The sequence below is a fragment of the Gossypium hirsutum genome, chromosome D02, assembly GCF_007990345.1.
Source record: "Gossypium hirsutum isolate 1008001.06 chromosome D02, Gossypium_hirsutum_v2.1, whole genome shotgun sequence".
NCBI lineage: Eukaryota > Viridiplantae > Streptophyta > Magnoliopsida > Malvales > Malvaceae > Gossypium > Gossypium hirsutum.
Window position 1 is genome coordinate 33,819,645 of NC_053438.1, and position 6,294 is coordinate 33,825,938.

Below are 6,294 nucleotides of genomic sequence, written 5' to 3' on the forward strand. Positions count from 1 at the left end.
TGCTAGAGCATATGCCATTCGCGCACGAGAGGAGGCATCCTCCCCTGACGTCATCACTGGTACCTTCACTCTCTTTGATACTAATGTGATTGCATTGATTGACCCTGGCTCTACTCATTCATATGTATGCGAAACCTTAGCATCCAGTAAGACTCTACCTATTGAGTCTACTGAGTTCGTAATTCGAGTGTCAAACCCTTTGGGTCAATACGTACTTGTTGATAAAGTGTGTAAGAGATGCCCTCTAATAATCCGAGAGTCCTGTTTTCTGGCCGATTTGATGCTTTTGCCGTTTGACGAATTTGATGTTATTCTTGGTTTGGATTGGTTGACCGCGCATGATGCGGTTGTGAATTGCAAAGCAAGACTATTGATTTGAGGTGCGCAAATAACGAGATAATCCGAGTTGAGTCTACGGACTTAAGGGGGTTGCCAGCTGTAATATCAGCAATGTTGGCCCAGAAATATGTAAGAAAAGGGTGCGAAGCATACCTTGCGTATGTACTTGATGACAAAGAATTAGAAAAGAAACCCGAATCTGTGCCGGTGGTTTGTGAATACCCAGATGTTTTTCCTGAAGAGTTACCGAGTTTGCCACCTGTTCGGGAGATAGAGTTTGGTATTGAGCTTGTACCTGGAACTACGCCAATTTCGATAGCTCCGTATCGTATGGCACTAACCGAGTTAAAGGAATTGAAAGCTCAATTGCAAGAGTTGACGGATAGAGGTTTCGCTCGACCAAGTTTCTCACCTTGGGGTGCACCAGTATTGTTCGTGAAAAAGAAGGACAGAACCATGAGGTTGTGCATTGACTATCGTCAACTGAATAAAGTGACGATAAAGAATAAATATCCATTACCACGTATTGATGATTTGTTTGATCAACTAAAGGGAGCCTCAGTGTTTTCGAAGATAGATTTGAGATCGGGTTATTATCAGTTGCGGATTCGAGATTCGGACGTACCCAAAACTGCTTTCAAAATGAGGTACGGTCACTACGAGTTCTTAGTGATGCCGTTCGGGCTCACTAATGCCCCTGCGGTATTTATGGATTTGATGAATCGGATTTTCAGACAGTATTTGGACCGGTTCGTAGTTGTGTTCATTGATGACATCTTAGTCTATTCAGGAGATGAGACCGAACATGCTGAGCACCTGAGATTAGTGTTGCAAATTTTGCGGGATAAGAAGTTATATGCTAAGTTCAGTAAGTGTGAGTTCTGGTTAAGAGAGGTTAGTTTCTTGGGTCATGTGGTATCCGCATCGGGTATTCGAGTTGACCCGAGCAAAATTTCAGCCATACTTAACTGGAAGCCTCCAAGAAATGTTACCGAAGTTCGGAGCTTCCTGGGGCTCGCCGGTTATTACCGACGATTTGTAAAAGGTTTCTCGATGATAGCCACACCAATGACGAAGCTACTTCAAAAGGATGCTAAGTTCGAATGGACGGAGAAATGTCAGAAAAGCTTCGATCAACTGAAAACTCATTTGACTGAAGCTCCAATTTTAGTGCAACCTGAATCAGGCAAAGAGTTTGTCATTTATAGTGGCGCATCCCTACTCAGGTTGGGTTGCGTATTGATGCAAGAAGGTCGAGTTGTGGCCTATGCGTCGAGACAATTGAAGCCACACGAGAGAAATTATCCAACCCATGATCTCGAACTAGCCGCCATCGTATTTGCTTTGAAAATATGGCGACATTATTTGTTTGGCGAAAAGTGCCATGTATTTTCGGATCACAAAAGTCTCAAATATTTGATGACTCAAAGAGACTTAAATCTGTGACAAAGACGTTGGCTTGAGTTGTTGAAAGATTACGAGCTTGTCATTGATTACCACCCGGGAAAGGCTAATGTGGTTGCGGACGCCTTGAGCCGGAAATCGCTGTTTGCTTTACGAGCGATGAATGTGCACTTGTCTGTTCTACCCGACAATGTGTTAGTAGCTGAATTAAAGGCCAAACCATTATTGATTCATCAAATTCGTGAAGCTCAGAAAGTCGACGATGAATTGGTTGCAAAACGGGCTGAATGTATTCCGAATATGGAATCCGAATTTCAAATTGATGATGACGATTGTTTGAGGTTCAGAAGTCAGTTGTGTGTTCCAAGAAATTCAGAACTCATTTCGATGATTCTGAACGAAGCTCATTGTAGCCGAATGTCAATTCACCCGGGGAGTACGAAAATGTACAACGATTTGAAACGTCGGTTTTGGTGGCATGGTATGAAACGGGACATCTCCGACTTTGTTTCAAGATGTTTAATATGTCAACAAGTGAAAGCGGAACATCAAGTGCCTTCAGGATTACTTCAGCCGATCATGATACCCGAGTGGAAATGGGATCGAGTCACAATGGACTTTGTGTCCGGACTGCCATTGTTAGCAAGTAAGAAGGATGCGATTTGGGTTGTTGTTGATAGACTGACTAAGTCGGCTCACTTTATCCCCGTGCGTACAGATTTTTCATTGGATAAACTAGCCGAATTGTATGTTTCTCAGATTGTGAGATTACATGGAGTACCTATTTCTATCGTGTCGGATAGAGATCCGAGATTCACCTCGCGATTTTGGAAGAAATTGCAAGAAGCTTTGGGTACCAAGCTGCATTTTAGCACCGCTTTTCATCCACAAACTGATGGTCAATCCGAGCGGATAATTCAGATACTTGAGGATATGTTGAGATGTTGCATCCTCGAGTTTAGTGGTTCATGGGAACGGTATTTACCTTTGATTGAATTCGCTTACAACAATAGTTTTCAATCAAGTATTAAGATGGCACCTTACGAGGCTTTGTACGATCGTAAATGCCGTACACCATTGTTTTGGACCGAGCTCGGTGAAAGTAAAATTTTCGGAGTCGATTTGATTAAAGATGCCGAACAGAAAGTAAGGGTAATCCGTGAAAGTCTAAAGGCAGCCACGGATCGTTAGAAATCGTATGCGGATTTGAAACGAAAAGACATTGAATATCAGGTGGGAGATAAAGTGTTTCTTAAAGTTTCACCTTGGAAAAAGGTACTCAGATTTGGCCGAAAGGGCAAGTTGAGTCCGAGATTCATTGGGCCATACGAAATATCTGAACGAATCGGTCCAGTTGCGTATCGATTGATTTTACCCCCTGAACTTGAAAAGATTCACGACGTCTTTCATGTTTCGATGCTTCGACGCTATAGATCTGATCCTTCGCACATAATTAGTCCGTCGGAGGTTGAAATTCAAGTCGATATGAGTTATGAAGAAGAGCCGATGCGTATCCTAGCTCATGAAGTGAAGGGGTTGCGAAAAAAAAAGGGTTCCGTTAGTAAAGGTGTTATGGCTCAAACACGGGATCGAGGAAGCTACTTGGGAAACCGAGAGCTCGATGAAAGAACGATACCCAAACCTATTTACCGGTAAGATTTTCGGGGACGAAAATTTCTTGAGTGGGGGAGAGTTGTGACAGCCCAAAATTGACCCTAGTCGGGAAGTGGTTTCGGGACCACAAAACCGAGTCATACTAATAATTAGCCATCATATTTGATGCTTATTATATGTATATATGCATGTGTGAAAATTTCATGCTTGAATTTTGTTAATTGTAAGTGAATTTTATTAAATAGGACTTATGTGAGAAAATTTAGAAATGTGCTAGGCAAATGTGAAGTGGCCTATTAATGCATGTTATGAAAATGATGGGTTTGCATGTCAAATTACCCAAAATGTGAGCTAGTGGCCGGCCATGCTATGGGTGGAAACATGTTGGGAACATGTTGGCTTAGTGTGTTATGTTAGAAAGAATAAATAAAAGGGTTAGTAATTAAGTAATGAAAAGGGAGGGGTGATGAAAACAAAGTTGTCTCATCCATCTCCCCCCCTCCATTTGCCGTAGCTAGACAAAGAAAAAAGAAGAAAGAGTGTGTTCATCTTCCTTACCTTCTTGCAAAGCCGAAACAAAAGGGGAAAGAGGAAGGAATTTGTCTAGGGCATTCGGCTATCTTGGAGGTTAAATAAGGTAGGAGTTCATGTTATTTCTATTGATTTTTATGAGAATCTAGTAGTAGTCAAGCTCTTATTGTAACCCATATGTTGATTTTTCTTTAGTTTTGGTGACAAATTGTGCATACGGTATTATTGGATAAATGCTAAAAGGATGGTGTTTTGATATTTTGGATTGAAATATTAGAAAGGGGAAAATATGAGCTACCTAATTAGATATATGTGAATTTAAAAGATGGAATGAACAAATGTGGAGTTTTGCTAGTTTAGGATTATTCGGCCAAGTGTTTATGTGGTGGAAATTAAGTGTTAAATGGAATGAAAATGATATTATATGGGGGTATGTATATTCGGCCATATGAGTAAATATATAGATGATGTTAAATTTGATTATGTATAATGGGCCATATAGAGTACACATTGTGATATTAACTTTAATTCTCTATAATTGATCAAGTGGGTGATATTGGTTTATATGGTTGAATTTGAATTATGAATATGTACCTTGAAATAAAATATATCATCGACTATGTTACTTTGGAAGTAAGAATGCATTCGGCCTTGAGACAATTTATAAGTATTAGTTAAGGTTCTACTGTTTTGAACAAGAATGGTTGTAAGATGAAATGAAAATTATTAAAATATATATGAGTAATTAACAAGGGTGGTTGCCTTGTATATAATATTTATGTGTGTTTTATTGAAATATTTATTGGGTTAATTTTAGTAATTGGATCTTAGGTGATCAATAGCCGAATGGCTTAAAGTTAGTAAAAAGCATAAGGTGAATAAAAATAAAATGTTGCCGTATGCTTCTTTTGATATGAAACTATTAATGTTATGGGATATAAATAACTAGCAAGGTAATTAAACTAGTTGATTTATTTATTTAAGCTCAAGAACCTAAAGGAGAGGCGTCCAACAAGGGGAAATCGAAGGTCATCGAGTAGCCGACTTGGAATTATTTTACCCAACATAAAGTAAGTCATTAAGCATATAGTTTGTATTAATTTAAATGGTCATAACGTCTATGTAATGATGCTGAATGGAATGATAAATATATATATACATGTATGTATGTGATGATGAAAGTGTTGAATGAAAAGAAAAGAGGTGAGATGTATTGAGTTGTTGATCTCGGCACTAAGAGTGCGGGTATAAACATTTATGATCATGAGATTGGCGCTAAGTGTGCGGGTTTAAATTGTACAGCACTAAGTGTGCGAGTTTGATTATGTAGCACTAAGTGTGCGAGTTTGATTATGTAGCACTAAGTGTGCGAGTTTGATTATATAGCACTAAGTGTGCGAGTTGATTATATAGCACTGAGTGTGCGGACTTAATATATACTTTTGAATCACTATGGACACTAAGTGTGCGACATTATTGAGTTGATCACGGACAGCGGATCGGGTAAGTACCTTGAGTTCGTGACTAATAGGCGTTATGTTTATATTTGAAGTTGAGCTTGGTAAGTTTGAACCTATGTGACAATTATAATTGAAGTCACGTACATAAGATTTATCGTGGAATAGGTGAAAGGTCGTTTAGTTGTATGATTGTAACGAAAATAAAATGATGTATGAAAATGCCTCGAATATCCTATTGATTAGTATATGGAATGTGAATGCATGACTTGGTATGAGATTGAACCGATAGGTTTGAGGAACTATGGTATGGTTCGGTATGGATGGAGTAACTAGCCTCGTTCCATTTTGCTTCCTCTTGTGATAATGTTATTAATGGATGGTAGTGCATTGCTTATGACTTACTGAGTTATATACTCACTCGGTGTTTCCTTGTCACGTATTTTAGGTTTCTTGGACTCGTCTCTTTTTGCGTGATCGGGCCGTCATCGGAGTCATCACACCGGCTAGCAACTTTTGGTATCTTCTTTTTAGTCGGTCTAGGAGAACATTTTTGCATGTATAGGCTAATATGTTTTGTTGAAATTTGGTATGTAAACTTTTAGCCATGCGAAAATGGCATAAATGTTCGGTTGGATTTGGTTTTATAACGTTAGGTCGTAAGTCTTGGTAATTCGATTTTTATGCCATATGTCATGGCTGATTAATTTTGGTGTTAAGATTCATGATATGGCAATAGTGTAGTAGGGAGATGTTTGACAATGATTAGCCTTTGGTATGGCTAGTCATGATTATAATTTTGTGATATGTATGATGAATTACTAGTTAGATCAATGAGAAATCACGAAATGGGCATAGTTGCTTCAGTAACAGATGCTGGCAGCAGTAGTGACGTGGGATTGAAAAATTACAAAAATTAGTAGGAATGGAATTAAATAGTGAATAAATC